The sequence below is a fragment of the Columba livia genome, chromosome 25 (genome assembly GCF_036013475.1).
Source record: "Columba livia isolate bColLiv1 breed racing homer chromosome 25, bColLiv1.pat.W.v2, whole genome shotgun sequence".
Classification (NCBI taxonomy): domain Eukaryota; kingdom Metazoa; phylum Chordata; class Aves; order Columbiformes; family Columbidae; genus Columba; species Columba livia.
In genome coordinates, this window is record NC_088626.1 from 2,538,574 (window position 1) to 2,554,963 (window position 16,390).

A 16,390-nucleotide genomic window follows, 5' to 3' on the forward strand; every position below is an offset into this window, starting at 1 on the left:
ACACAATATAGAAGGATAATATTGTAACAACTACAAAAACTGACTCTGAGGCAGATAAGCCTTGAAACTCCTTAGAACGTATTAAAACCCGCAGAAACAAATGCAGCTCCCGGAAGAAGCTGATGAGATTTCCTCATGACGATGGGTTTAGTTTAGGGAAAGAAACTACATAAAAAACTACCGTTGTTTGCATAAAAACCAAAACAAGCCCGTCTCCAAAATTCAGACATTTTTGGCAAACCCCATCGCAAGTGAAAAGATTTTCTGCGATTCTTTTAATTTCCATTTGTCGGACAAAACGGGTTTCACCGCAACAATTACAACTGAAAATAATTCCTCAGATGCTTTTGGATGGATTTAGAAGGAAAAAGACTTGGATAGAAGTAAAAATAAATAGTGGAAGGATTGATTTAGAATACAAAGAGCAATTTCTTTATTTATTTCGCTTGCTGAGTGCTTTCCTTAAAAAAAAACCCGCTTTTGCAGTAAGTTAAAGTCCCAGGTGAGTCGGGCCTATTTCCCTTTCTGTTACTATGACAACGATTTTTTACCGCAGTCCCTAAGTCCCTTCAGAACTCACACATTCATGCCTTGAATTAGAACTTTAAAGGAGAAAGATGTATATTTTCTGGGGTTTACCAACAACAACCGCCAAAATAGTCCTAACGCAAGACAATAAAGCAGAAAGCCGCTCTCCCTTGTTATTGCGACTTTCTTCGCAGCGCTTATATCGTGGTATTTCTCTTCCATCTGCCCCGAACATATAAAAAAGCATAAAAATCAAAGGATCTGATCCATTCATATGTTGCTCGAAGAAATAAAACCCTTCGAGAACCTCACGACAACAACCGAACCCGCAAAAAAGACCCAGATAATGTCATAAAAAAATCAGTTGTAAAACCCATCCTTTTAAAATTAAAACATTCTTTTTTTTTTTCCTTAAATCACCCAGAAACATTTAAAAAACACCGAAAATCCTTATTTTCTCTGCATGTGCATTTTGCAGCCTGTTGTTATTTTATCCCCTTGGCCGGCTCATCGGGACGTGGGTGTCGGTCCCAGGTCCTGTGCTGACCCCGATATTTGAATGATTCCATAAGCAAGATTTTATCTGAAAGAACGTTTTCCGAAGGCAAAACTCTATGCGTGCCGGCACACCCGAGGATTCACAGGAGGATTTGAGGCAGAAACGTTACTCACAAACGCTCCTTTTTATCCTGCTCACACACATCAAAAAATATTTGCCGATACATAAAGTCCTTATGTTCCTATCTATGGAAGGAAAGTCTGCGGAATGTAACCAAACTATATAAAGAAACCAAGGCAAGCAACTTTCACATGGAAATCAATGAGTTAACGGATTATTTTGGAGGATAACTGCAAACAAAAATCCACAAGAAGTTATTAGTTTAAAAAAAAAATAATCAAATTAATCAGGAATATGTGCAAGTTCTTTTTTAATTGTTTTAAGTGCTTGCATCTCTGTTCATCTAGATGGAAAAATGCTCCATGGAAAGTAAAGGATGAAGAAATTGAGAGCGAAGTCAGAGAACTCGCTGTGTCGGCTGAGCCGACGTTGGGAAGAGCTCAGGCACCGCGGTTCTGTATTTACACACACCCTGAAAGGCAGATGCTATAAGGTAAAAATTCTGCATGTACGCTTAACAGCATCCGAGACTGAACTCTGCAACATTGCACGGCAATGAGATAAATGCATATTTGATACTCAACGTCTCCAGAAAATTGGGGTTCAAAGCCCCAGCAAATGTAAATCAGCAGCGTCCGTGAAAATTAACTTGGATTTCAATTAGATCTGTGCTGATTCCGTTGAAAATACACAGAAAATAAACCTCTCCTTCTCTCCGAGCTCTGTGCCTCCTACAAGACGCATTCTCATCGCTAACACTTTGCAATAAATAGCACTGAGCACACAAACGCTCGGGGCTGTCGGGTGTTTCACCAACAGCAATTCTGGGGGTCCCATCTGAGCCAACCTCAAGGTGCTCAACTTTCTGGAATTGCTGAAAATTGGGCACCTTTAAGATACCACAACTTGGGCATCAGGAATTCCTCATCTTCCTTTGCTCTTGGGTTATAGCACTGGTGATATATTCAGATATATTGCCTGGGCTCAGACCTGTTTATCTTTCTTCTAGTTGAACCGCGTCTCCCTTTTTCTCCTCTTCTCCAGTCAAATTTTAGCTGCAACTGGGCATCTGCATGTAGTATTTGGTAGGTCGTTATATATACTGATATATTTTCAGTGGTTGCATCTGGGAAAGGCATTAATATTTATTGCAGCGTTAGAACAAAAATGACTTGGGGGGAGCAAAGAGGAGGGAAGGTTTAGCACAAAATGAAGCTGATTTAGGGGTAACAGGAGAATTGCAGAAAGGCTTTATTAATTTTTTTAAATGAGAACCTTTAGCCAGTTTTTGGCCTTAACCTGCAGAGACATAAAAAAAGAAAAGCCAGAATTTAAGAAAATGGCTCATTTTCATGTTTCTTAGCAGGACCTTGTTCCTTCCTAAGGACGGCACTGGCTGTGGGTTGAGCATCCAAGGGCGCTGGGGGAAACCTAAAGACTTTTGAACGACTACCACCAACAACTCTGGCATCGCTATGGAGAACCTGACTAACTTCATGCAGAGCCATAAGATTAATTAAGATGTAACTATAATAGACTGATCCTTTTTTTTGATATTGTCTCTCTCATCTAATCAAGCTTTCCACCTCGCATCTCTCAAGCTCTTTCCAAAGCAATCACTGCACCTGCTCTCACCTGGTCTATGTTACTACGTTCTGTACCTACCTGAGGCAACTCAGAAACATGGCTACAATTACAACGCATATTCGACACCTTTGAGAGTGTTTATCCTCCATCTCAGATGATTAAGAAGAACCTTAATCAAATCCTCTTGGCATCAGATCTTTCTTGTGACTTCAACAGGACCAGACAGAAGCCCTAAAGAGCAGTCCCGCATGCAACAGAATCCATTAATGTTTTTTAAAGCCCTGCCACAAGACCTGGGACTGATTAGTCTCACCACATGGAACCACAGAAATAGATAATATGCTTTGCGTTTTTATAGCCCCATTCTATGGGGCTTAAACTTCAATTAATTCTGCCTCACAAACCCCCTCTGCAGCCCTTGGTGGAACTCACCGTTTTACACCTGGAAAGTGGGAGGGAATTGCTCCCCATCCCATCGCTGGTCTCACATCTCCCGACTCCGGTTTGTACATCTTAACTAACCTTCCTCTCCACCTTTTGTGCTTTCTTAAAATACAGATACAGAATCAGGTATTACATTGGTTTTTATGTTGCGAGCAGCAAAAATATCCCTTGTAAAGCAAATACCGAGTTAATTCTGTCTTGTTTGGGTTACTGCAGAATTCAGATTCACGGTCAGCGTCATTTTTTGGCATGAGAACACATCTACTATGGTTATCAGCAGATCTTACGATGCTACAGTCTAACAGGAATACAAAGTGATGGTCGCATTCTGCTGAAATGATTCGAGTGCTCCCAAAAACTCACAAAGTTAACAAAGAAAAACCTTCAAGCTGTTATTATGAGTATCTTTGCTCCAGTGAAACAATATTAAGATTAAATAGGCATCATTACAGCAAGGGCCGCAGTCCAGCTCCACCAAAGCTGGGAAATTCTGAGATCAGGGTCTCGCGTCCCCCCTCGATCCACCCGTGTGTGTCTTGGCATTGCGAACCCTGAGATAAGTGTGAGCAGTAACCCTACCCCACAACACAACAGAGGACAAGGGTTTACTGGAAACTTCTTCCTTTCAAAGGGACTATGTCTGATCTTGCACCATATTTCAAATCAATTAATTCCATTTATTTGATATCACCATCTTGATTTTCATGAATATCACAGTAGAAGACTTCTTTATCATCTGAATATTTATGTCTGGAGTAATTTTGTTGTATTATGTCAGTGTGTGTTATTAGGGAGCTGATGAGAAGATTTCCTACTCTTTTGCAGCAGTTACAGCCAGTGTGGGATCAGGCGTTGCACAAAGGCATTCTGAATGAACCTCCACCTTACCCTGTGTGAGAAATGGGGGAGGTTATTACAATAATCCAGAGTATTTATATGATACTCCACAAACAGCAGCTAATTAATCTTCACAAAACTCCTGTGCATAAAGTGTGAACCCAGTTTAACGAATGTGAAAGCCAACAGATGTAGGTCAGGAGACTTTTCGGAGATTTACTGAGGGAGAAGGGAGCGGGAGTCGGATGATACGAGGTCCCAAGCCTGGGCCGGGAGGGGAGGAGTTGGCTGTTCATTTGTCACTGGTTTTTAATAGAAAGACTCCAGTTGCACCAAAAAATGTAGATGAATATCCCACTTGCAGCTACTCCTGCTTCCAACAACAGCCGCATTTCCTGATGGGTAATGAAAAAATGCTTCTCTACCCTCTTGCCTTGATTCAAAATAGTTCAAATCCTCATAAATGTCTATGATTCTTATTTTTACGCTTCCACCTATGCTTTCTGCACATACGGCCCTCTACATTATCGTTGCATCTTTCTCCTCATCTCACCCCTGCCTCTCCACCTCTAGGCACTGATCCTGACCCCTGTCTAGGGGAACTTTCTCCTTCTCTTCATTTCTTTCTTAGCTTTGAAATAGATACTTGCCAAGGTAAAGTCGGCTTCTGCAGAGGCCTAAGGAGCGCGGTCAGGGTGACCGCACTGATATCGGCATAATTGTGATGGCAAAAGCCTTCAAGATGGGAGGCTTTCCTGTATTTATACTTGTGTTATTAAATCAAGGTGGTTTGAACCAAAATCTACAGGACACACAGATCCTTTGCACCAAGGAAAGCCAAGGTCAAAAGTTTTTTGTTTAGGCCTATCTTTATTACTAAATTCATATTTAATTGATCAATAACAGCATGCTCATTCCAAGATACTCACAATGTGAAGCATATGAGGACACGCAGATCAGATAAGCCTGACAGAGAACAGGTGGACTTAGCACTTAAACAAAGGACAATTCCTCCTCAAATATCCCATCTCTGCAGCCTAGAACATCATATTTCTCTCTACCCTCTATCTAGTGGTTGGTTTTTCAGAGCTTAGTTTCCAAATAGTAACTGAATGTAAACCTGCAATACATCATCCAAACCCAAAACATGTCAGTAAACTTGATATTTATACTCTGTACATTTTCCACCTTCTGCACAATTTTCATCTCTGAAGTAGATTCTGTTCCAGGCACACGGATCCAAAACTGCAATTCGCACTCATTTGGTAAATGCTTATTCTGTCTTGCAAAGTGATCCCATTTTCAAGAAACAAGGGCTGGGGGAGCGCTCTGCCGGTTACAGAGCCGCTCATTTCTCGGCGCTGAATGCAGTTATTTGGCATGGCCACATTTGCTAGGAAAAAAAACTCTCCAAGGAAAACCTCCTTGTTTGTGCACTCTGATGAAAACCCGACACCATTAATGAAAATAATAATTGAACTCTATGGGTTCGAATTGAAAATGAAACACAACACTAACAGCGTGTTTGTAATTGCAATTGTTCTCCAAAAAGTCTTGGGAGGACCCTTTGCAATCTGAGCAGTTTCCTTTTCCTTTGGGTTTTTCTCCTTCCTCCCACACCAAAACTTTCCAGTAAGTTACAAGACAATGGCTAAAAGCTTATTTATACTGTAAGATCCATATTATTCATGCCATTTGGCACAGGACCAAATGCCATAGCATAATCAAAAGTCAATAGGCAGGGAGGTAATAGAGTAGAGGATTGGGCTGACGGGCTGTTGAAAGGGACGTTCAGATAATATTCCCTGGTTTATTACAGTATCTATGGGCTCCAACTGTGCTAAGCATTGCAGTGTCACGTTGTGAAATTGTTATTGGAGAAAAGATACACAAAGGACAGGAGGAAAGAAAGGCTTTTGTACTCGTTTCACTGAGGGGGGAGTGAAGGCACCTAGAAATGAAGTGACTTACCCACAGCACAGATCAAGCTGTTCTCCCAGCCAACAACCACACGCCGCTCCTGCAAGCCCTGTTTGTGATTCGACTGGTTCTTTTTAATAGTGACAAAAGTTTCATAAAGCTCATTACCTCGGACAGTAACACCCAGCAGGACTTTGAAAACACAGCCAAATTCTTCTCCGTGACACCTATGGCAGCTCAGCAGCGCACACGCGTTTGGTGCCGGACGATGCTCTGCAGTCCTGGTGCATCTGTTCATTCTTCAGTATTGTTTGGTACTTATAGCCCTCCAGAGGTGCAAATTTAACTCAGGTTCTAATCTGAGAACCCTATGGACCCCAGAAAAGACTTACATAGGTGTTAAATGAGCACAAAATCTGATGCATGCTCAATTGTTTTTTTGCCATACCCAGAAAAACCTCTAACACCTTTATCTTCCGACTCTTCCATTCTCTTACAACGTAGCTCTCCAAAACCCCTCTGTCTATTGAGCCACGCTAGGCTGAACAGTGAACACCAATTACACCAATCGCTTTTTTGCTGCTGATGGGTCCGCTGGTTTTTACTATTTCTGCCAGATGGCAGAGGCCAGCACATAAAACTCTACCCTGCAGTTAATGCACAACTTGGTAATAACTTTGCGGTGACTCCAAGAGAGCAGAAAGTTGCACCAACGCGAACGTTAGAGACGGAACCAAGGTTAGACACCCATTTTACACCTGCCAGAGCGGATATCGCTCAGCTGAAAGCTCTCACTCATTTATGAAGGCAAGAGCATCACTGCTCCCTAAACTGGTTTTGTGCAGAATAATCATCCAGTCATCTGCTAAAGAGGCAAATTCACAACCCAGCAACCCGGGCCCCTTTCCCGAGGTCTGTTCAGTTGGTAGATTCGCACCTATTGTACTTGTGGGTCTGGTCACAGATGACCTTGAATGTGAACATGGGTGTAACATTATATTCCTATGACAGATTTATAGATTGGCAGATAGGGGTGCGTTCAGAGCATTCCTTCCCGAAGACAGGACAGCATCCAATGTTTGTTAGCATCATTAAACTAAAACTGACTTTTCACCTGCTCCCATACCATATGCAGCTGCAAATTTTTAAATTAAACTATGAAGCCATGCATAAATTTACATATATTACAGACTAGCCTCTCCATTTAACATGCAAATGTACTCCAATGTTTCAGAACACCTTCTGTCGCTAATTAATTTGCTGAATTATAATTAGACTAATCCTGCATAATTAATAAGCACAGATTTTTTTTTTTTAATTTCTAAGCAGCTTGATGAGATCATTCACTTCCTTCTATAAACTGCTAAGTAACTGTTAAAAAAAATCTGGAAAGAACATATGTGAAAAGGTATGTTTGATGTCGCATACAAATTTAAACTAGCGGGCAAGCTTCAAGAAAGTCAAGATTAATATAGGTACGTGGCTGAAGCAAAGACATCACTGGTGCGTTGTTTTCAGGGGAAAGGACCAAGGTTTTTGTGCATCTATTTTATTCCTTTGGCTTTTACCCGTCGGACTTTCCGAGATCATAGACCCGAGACAGACCAGGATTACAGAGCCGTGTGTGGCGTTCGGAGATGTTCTGATATTAACACACCGCTGTATATCAAACCGCTCGCCCTCCGCATGCTGTGTGTGGATAAGCTCCTTTGATGGTATTTGGAATTGTTTTCATTTCAGCTGCCAAAGCCAACGGAGATCATTCTAGTGAAACAATTAAGTGCTATTAGCACTGGATTCATTCTCTAATGATTCAAATGAAGGGTCTTGCTTTAATGTTGAAGAGCTGGGATTCAGAGGAGCGCACATGCCCGTGTGTTTTCTCAACCACGCAGTGTTCCAGGCCCTGAACTGGGGACTCCACTTGTGCGGCACAAACAAGCCCTGCGCACGAGCCAGCCGAGTCCTCACATCTCACCCACCAATTTAATCTTACAGGGAAAGAGCACCTAAAAGTATCACAGGGTGTTTCACGATATGAATGTATTATATTTATCAACATACACACACATTGCCTACAATCCCATTTGCTGATTACTGTGTTTATTTATATACTTTTTGATGTGTGTGTCTGTTGCTAATATCCTTGTTTAGCCTTCACGTCAATCCTTCTCAAACGCAGCACTCACCAACATTTTTGGGTGTTTGCTTCAATTGTGAATAGGCAAAATGTGGAACTCCTCATTCAACCCAAACAAAGGAAGCAAGACAGAAATTAATTCCTATACTAGGAGATTGCTGAAGCACTTAAAGCCTTCAAGCATGGTTTGTCTACTACATACGATATACATAAAATCCTTAGCAGATAGTTATGCTTGAGGTCCCTGTTGTTTTTTTATTAACTTGCACAAGTACTCTTCTTCAGATAAATATATTTTTAACATTGACCTGGGCTCTGCGTATCAATGCGTAAATAGACAACAGAAAAGGGACCTGGCACTGCGTGCCAACCAAGCCACTTTCTATAGTTGCCACTGGACCGTCAATGGGGAGGGGATGGAAAGAGGGGCAGAAATGACAACGGTTTTGCCCAAAGAAGACTGAAAATCATCCTGCTGTGCTTTAACTCATTGTAGACCTCCTCAAACACGAGCGGTGCTTTGTGAAGGCATGTGTTTGACAAAGACCTCTCTTCAGAAGAATAAACACCATCTCAAAATTAAACATACAGAAGAACTGCACACTTGGAATCCCAGTCGCTCAGGAAGCGCAGCAATACCAGGAGACCCATTGTAGTCAACCACCATGGGATTAAAGAACTCCAAACATGGATCAGCTTCTCTAACGATTCCGTGTTATATACCTATAGACAGCCCCAATATACACTATCGTCCTAATAGCCACTGGACATGCTACCAGTTGATAAGAAACTAAAGAGCAACAAAATGAGAAATATAAACAGAAAACATCTTTCTGTCTCATACATCCCCATTTCTTATCTTCTCACACTCTGGCTCAGCAGATAGAAAAGATGCAATGAGTTAAAGAGAATATCGGATTTTTGTTTGCATTTTTCACTTCTTATTTTTGACTGCATCTCATTTTAAACCATGGATGAATTGGCCCAAAGATATATAGGTCACACGGCTGAGGCAGAAATAGAATCCGTATCTCCAGAGCCACGGTGCCGGATACGCGAGCAAGTCACCGCAACTCTGTAAAGCTATTCTGGTTTCGTCAGAATAAGATATCTTGCAGCCACAAGGGCCCAGTGCTGGCTCATGGTCACCCTGCTGTCCCCAGGACCCCCAGGTCCCTTTCCCCTACGCTGCTCTCTAATATGTCATTTCCCAACCTATACTGGAACCTGGGGTTGTTCCTGCCCAGATACAAGACTCTACACTTGCCCTTGTTCTATTTCATTAAATGTTTCCCTGCCCAACTCTCCAGCCTGTCCAGGTCTCTGGATGGCAGCACAGCCTCTGGCGTGTCAGCCACTCCTCCCAGCTTGGTGTCACCAGCAAACGTGCTGACAGTCACTCTATTCCCTCGTCCAAATCATTGATGAATATATTGAATAACACCGGCCCCAGCACTGCCCCCTGAGGCACTGCACTAGATCCAGGCCTCAACTGGACTCTGCCCATTGACCACGACTCTCTGGCTTCTTCCCTTCAGCCAGTTCACAGTCACCTCACTACCCGCTCATCCAGACCGCACTCCCTCAGTTTAGCTGTGAGGATGCTGTGGGAGACTGTGTCAAATGCCTGACTCAAGCCAAGTCACACCTATGTAGAGAGAGGTAATCTGGCCTTAAAGAGAAAAATTCAGCATTCTGAAAGCCATCTTTTTCTATATTTTGGCATATATCCTCAGAAATCAATTAATTTACCAAAGGAAAAAGTTCATATTTTAGACATTCATGCTCCATCTTGTACATATGAGGAATATGAAAATTCCTGTTGTGCAGTAAATAAATTAATACACTTAAAGTTATTCCACCTTTCACTGCAAACGTTTCACTCATCTCTGCTTACCATCCTCCAAATTTAATTAACCTTTTCAGTACCCTTTGATGTAGCACATTTGTGCCAGAGGCCAAAAAGGCAGCAGCATTTTGGGGTAGGAACTCCCATTAGATGAGAGAATGCCAGTGTGAACCCTGTTAATTGGCAATGGGTGAGCCTCAAACACAAGAGCGGTTTAATTTGACGAACAGCCCACAGCTGATGTGCCTTTCCAGAACCTCAATATGGGGCTGCAGTGATGGGGCAGGGGGGCAAATCCACTTCTCTTGAGCATCTCTGTGGGATGATGTTCAAAGGGACTCAGCTCTGCCTGTTTTGACTCCTCAGTTATTTCGGGGCAAATGTCTTACCCTAAGAAGACACAGAGATTCTGAAATACACAGCAAGATAAGCTCAGCTCCAGTAGGCTCAGTCTAAGGCCGTTTGGAAATCACACTAAGTCACGTCCCCAGAAGATTCACGTATCCAGAACCCAACAGGTCCAAACGCCAACATGCATTCACAATTCAAACCCATGGCCATACATCCACACCCCTCACAACAGCTTAAAGCGCAGGTTTCATGCAAGAAGAGCCATTTGGTGCAACGGCACACAGTGTCACGTTGCAATGTTCAAAAAAAGCCGGGGTTTTCATGAAATACATCACGAGAACCACGTTCCTTTGAAGCGTCTTAGACCAGGCACCCAGAAATCAAGATGAGGTAAATTCAAACACTTGGGCAATCAGTTTGCTACAAACTCATGGCTGCAGCAAGTTATTTTGCCTCTGGCAAATACTTTATGCTACAGGAGAAATTGCTTCTCTTCCCTCCATCCCTCCCTCCCTCACACACACCCCAAGTTCACTGTGCAGCGATGTTAACAGGAGAGGAAAATTGCTTCCTGACCTTTCCAGTGATCAATTTACACCCTGAAGCATGAGATTGGTTTCATTTGAGTGTGTATATGTAATACCTATTCCCACGTCACTTTAGACAATGCAAAATTTGCCATTCACTTGAATGGGTGCACATGTTCAGGTCTGGTTTTAACAGCAATCTCCCTTCAAGACACCAAGATTTGGTAAGGGAGCTTCTCCTTTAGCACTGCAATGGGTGGAGGTCGTGGGTTTAATTTCCCCCTTGATGCCTACAGCGTGTCTACGTGTATATTCATAAAGCTGTTCCGGAGCTGCGGAGCCGTGCCCTCTGCCCAGAGCAAAACACATTCCGGGGGCTTCTGTAAGGATCCAAAGTCAACACTTTGCAATTTCGGCTCCTGACCTTCCACCTACCAAAAGCCAACGAGGTCTGTGAGATGTATCACACACAAAAAGCAAATATCTGATTGCTGGGCCTCTTTACAGGGCAGATCCAGACCCGGCTTTGGACTACGTGCCCTTGAGGGGAATTGCCCCCTTGGGGACAGTCTGAGACCAAGTCTTGATTGACCAAACTTTCCATTCCCCCCGAGCTCCTGACGGCACAGCCCAGGTCAGCGATGAATGCTCAGCAGCTCCCCGAGCCCGGCAGAGTGGTCATTCACACTCCAGGCTCATTGTGCTTGATTTTAATCTCATTAAAGTAAGAGTTCTGCAACACTCTGCTTTAGGACTAGGCTGATGAGCCTCTGTGAGGGTTCCAGATGTTTCCAAACATGGCAACTAGGGTCTGTATTCTTCATTCACTTCAAATTCTACAGATATTTCCCTGATTTGGGGAGATCATGGAGACAGATTCAACTTGGTGCTTCAGTATCTATCACCAACGCCAGAGGTGAGGCTGTTTCAAGTGTGTTGAAGGGATACAACCCCCATGCGTGCTGACTTTGAAGGACTTCTCAGGGAGGAAATCCAACCCATTTTATCTCTCGGACATACAACATAGTTTTATGCATCCATATTACATGTTTTATGTACTCCAACTGCAGACATACGCACATCCATGCAGAGCATAGACTTTAAGCCAACAGTTGGCTTATTGATTGGAAAACATTCATGTTTTGATGCTTTAAATAACAAGGTATCGTTCCACATGCATCATCACAACGTGCTCTCTACTGAAAAAGGTCTCTTGGCAGTTCCCACCTTGAGCCCTTCTTGCCACGTCCCTGGTGCACAGAGAGGCTGATGTGTACAGTGAATTCTGAATTCCTCAAGTCCTACTGCAGTCATAATTTCTGGAGAAAAGTTTGAGTGTGCATGCAACATTTGCTGAATGTTTTCTTCCTTTATTTAATCCAGATGTTTGCATTTTAAATAATTGAAAAGCTGCTATGGTAAATAGACATCAAGGAAGGCTAATGGGAGTAGCACTGTCATTAGAGAGAACTTGTACGATGAGACATTAGACTAAGGAATCAGTCCCCACAATGTCATGACGGGTTAAGGGAATAAAGACACGGAGCTTGTTGAAAACCATTACACATCAACGCAAGACCATCCGTGACACTTCAGGAGAGCAGAGTTTGACACCAACTGCACAGAACTTGGAATGAAAAGATGTTCTGAGCTTTTCCATTACAAAAAGCTTATATTTCTTTTTATGGTTTGATTTAGTTGCACCCAAAATTAAAACATTTCTCCACTTTGTAGGCCACTTGGATAAGCTCATTGAACAGTAAAGAGTTATGCTCCCAAATGAAATACAGGAGTTGCTGCGTAACTTTATTGGAAGTACAGTTGTTTCGATTTAAGATGTTGAGACAGTTTTGGACCGCAATTACCTGGGCTCTGCCCAAAGCACTGCGTATCTGCAGGCTGACTCTTCATCCTAATTTATGGCTCTGTTGTCAAACTCTTGTTACATTTTGATTTCAACTTTCTAAGAATCAACCTTAACGTCACTGAAGCCAGCTTAAGTGGAAGTAAGATTACAACGCACGTTTGCAGTAGCTTTGTTAAACTGATTTTTAAAAATAAATTCTTAAATTACATTGCTGTAACTGAGCATGGCGACCAGTCTCACAATCGCTGGACTTTCTAGTATTTCCTGCAGTTATTTTCCGTGAAACTTTTTAAATACTTGCATATCTCAGCTTTGTAATCCAACACAGAAGTTGCTACAGTTCTAATCATCTGAACCAGGTAGAGATTTGCTACTGGATATTCCCTCCCTACTCCATGGCACAACTGTGTTTGCCAATAATATGCAAAAAGGATTTACTGGCTCCACATCATGATGTAATCCCTTGTAAAGGCTCCTCTGGAGCTGTTAAGAAGTATCTACCGAAATATCTATGGAACAGCTACTTTACAGGAGTTATGGTCCACTGGGCCCCAAATCCATCTTTTATAAAGCAGCAGGAGAGAAGAAAGTGCTCCAGGAAAGATCAGAACATTTCCAAAGATATTTTTCTCTACCAAGAAAATTAAGTCTGCAAAGTTTCTTCAAGCATAAATGTAAAACTGCATCTGATAACTGTTCTGACTTGGTTGCCGCTGTGACCGTCAGCTTTTGCTTCGTAAAGGACGTCATCATTTTAATAAAACAATTACAGTAACATTCACTGTGTGAATTCTTACAGCCCAAAATTAAGGTTAATACAGAAATTTAGGGCTAAGTAGCTTTACATAGTTCACAGACACCAATTTCAGCAAAATGTGTTTTCCTGGGGACGCAGCAGAAAAGTGTTGCGTCTCTTTCTAGCAGATCAAGGTTGACTAGAGAGATCAGCTCAAGATTGCACATCTTAATATAGATGCTCAAAAATGTGCCAGACCTTTGAAGCTCTCGGGGTTTAAACCTACTAATCACACTCATAAGGAATCATCATACCAAGGAATGTCAAGGCAGAAACTCTGATCTCTGCCAGGACACTGGGAGATTTTTTTAGAAGATTAATGGGTTTCACTAATAATAGATTCCTCCCTTCTCTGTTCCCCCTTTCCGTCTCTGCCTTCCAAAAATATTAAAATATTAGTCAACAGTTTCAGTCTAAACTGTTTTTTGCAATAATTCAGTGAATGCCAACTGTTTGGAGGTTCCAGTATAAGCTGGGGAATGACCTATTAGAGAGCAGCGTAGGGGAAAGGGACCTGGGGGTCCTGGGGACAGCAGGGTGACCATGAGCCAGCACTGGGCCCTTGTGGCCAGGAAGCCAATGGTACCTGGGGTGGGTTAGAAGGGGGTTGTCAGTAGGTCAGAGAGGTTCTCCTGCCCCTCTGCTCTGCCCTGGGGAGACCACACCTGGAATATTGTGTCCAGTTGTGGCCCCTCAGTTCCAGCAGGACAGGGAACTGCTGCAGAGAGTCCAGCGCAGGGCAACAAAGATGCTGAAGGGAGTGGAGCATCTCCCGGGTGAGGAAAGGCTGAGGGAGCTGGGGCTCTGGAGCTGGACAAGAGGAGACTGAGGGGGGACTCATTCATGTTTCCAGATATCTAAAGGGGGAGTGTCAGGAGGATGGAGCCAGGCTCTTCTCGGTGACAACCAGTGACAGGACAAGGGGTAATGGGTTCAAACTGGAACACAGGAGGTTCCACTTAAATTTGAGAAGAAACTTCTTCTCAGTGAGGGTGGCAGAGCCTGGCCCAGGCTGCCCAGGGGGGTTGTGGAGTCTCCTTCTGTGCAGACATTCCAACCCGCCTGGACACCTTCCTGTGTAACCTCATCTGGGTGTTCCTGCTCCATGGGGGGATTGCACTGGATGAGCTTGCCAGGGCCCTTCCAATCCCTGACATTCTGGGATTCTGTGTAATTATTTTTTGCTTAATTAGACTACCAATTTGGAGGACAGGCTAGGAAAACATTCACTATAATTCTCCAAGTGAGGCATTACAAACCATTTAATCTGTCCTACGTAATTACTTCATACTTATCTATTAGCAAGTAAAATATTCGGGAGAAAGTGTCTTTTACACACAACAGAGGGTTTCTTTCTAATAAAATAAAAGCCTGCTCATTATTTGCCTTCTTGAGTAGGTCCGTATTCCTGGGCACCTGAGTAAAAATAATAGTGCAGCTATTATGTTTGGCACCGTTTTTACTTTAGCTTAGAAAATGACAAACCTTTGCAAAAAGTGCAATTGTTTTTCTAAAGGGCTTTTCCTCTCCCGTGCTCGGCACAGTTTGGTTTGGTGAGAGCCCAGCCTGAGCTGCCCAACGCTTGAGCATCCTTCCCTCTTAATGACACAAATTATTTATACTCAGAGACTCTCCAAAACCTTTGAAGAGAGGCCGGGGCCTCATGTCCCAGCAGTTATAAAAGAGCAGGAGACAGAACAGTCCCTTTCCTGAGCCCCCAAGGATCTCACAAGGAGGGGAAATTGGTTCCAATAACTTGCTCAAATCCAAGACAAGTTTTTGCTTTACGAATAGAGCATTTGCAGCCTTCAGCTGAAATCAGAAGTGGAAAGTGAAGCTGGCTATAAGTTGTTACTCAAAACCATAACTCTCCTGTTTAATAAGCTCTCCTGGTTTCTTAGAACCAACCCTCTCACCACGAGTATTTTGCTCCGTTTCTGGGTGGGAGGTGATTTTCATTTTCCTCCAGCATCCTGAAGGGAACTCCCTGTTTGGTCTGAACTTTGGGCGAAATGTTGGAAAATCTGCATGTCACAGCCTTAATGTGAATCTACCCATTTAATTAGCATCCCCAGTGGTAGCTGATATTGTTTTTGTAATAGCTGTTTACAAGAACAAATCCAACTCTGACAAACACTCCAGCTTAATTTCAAGCAGTCTTACTTAAAGTTAGTAGAAATTGTTTGATTATTAAAGACTTAATGTTCTACTGTAGGGTTGTCCAAGTTCTGATATCTGCCAGCTCCAGTGCATAGTCCTGCAAACAGCTGCCCCAAGCTTTGCTCTGCATTATCCCCTATTAATCACAGGAAAATAATAGATCTGGCTGTAAAATAGTAGCACCCAGAAGAAAATAGAACGGCATTTATGATTCAGAGATTTTGTACTAGGAATTTGTTTGATAATGCCAGAGCTCAAGGATTTGTGAACATGCTAAAAACCATTACAGTTCAACAGTAGACCAGCATGGTCCAGCAAAACTCAGGCAAAAGGTATACGAAAAAAGACAAGTAACAACAACCACATCCACCAGAGGCTGAGATCTGCTGCCTGAAGGGTGAAACGGTCCAGTCTGCAGATCACTCCTGATTACAGAACTGACATATAGATGGGAGAGCAGATTTTTTTTAGCTCATATGGCAGAATACATGAGTGGGAAAGCGGTGATTGCTCATCCAAGCCATGGACGATGCTTCAACTTCAAGTGTTTCTCATGAGTATAATGAGCTCAGAACTTCCCTTTCGCTCCCAGTTCAAGCTCCAGACCCGAGCACGTCAGGCTTCCCGGGGAGCTCAGCATACCTGACATCTCAGAACTAACTCAGGGTAAGGATTTATTTACAAAACAAAAAGTACTTCCCCTGCCATTAACACACACAGACACGCACCCCTAGTACCGTGTAGCGCAGAGCTGAGCACAGGTCA

The 16,390-nt window shown here is 42.9% G+C and overlaps 1 protein-coding gene across 3 annotated transcripts in view; it reads right to left on the bottom strand.

The window, feature by feature from the left end:
• Positions 1–16,390, bottom strand: part of EBF2 (EBF transcription factor 2) — a 120,367-nt gene that overhangs the window by 31,793 nt on the left and 72,184 nt on the right. The gene's annotated exons all lie outside the window — the stretch shown is intronic.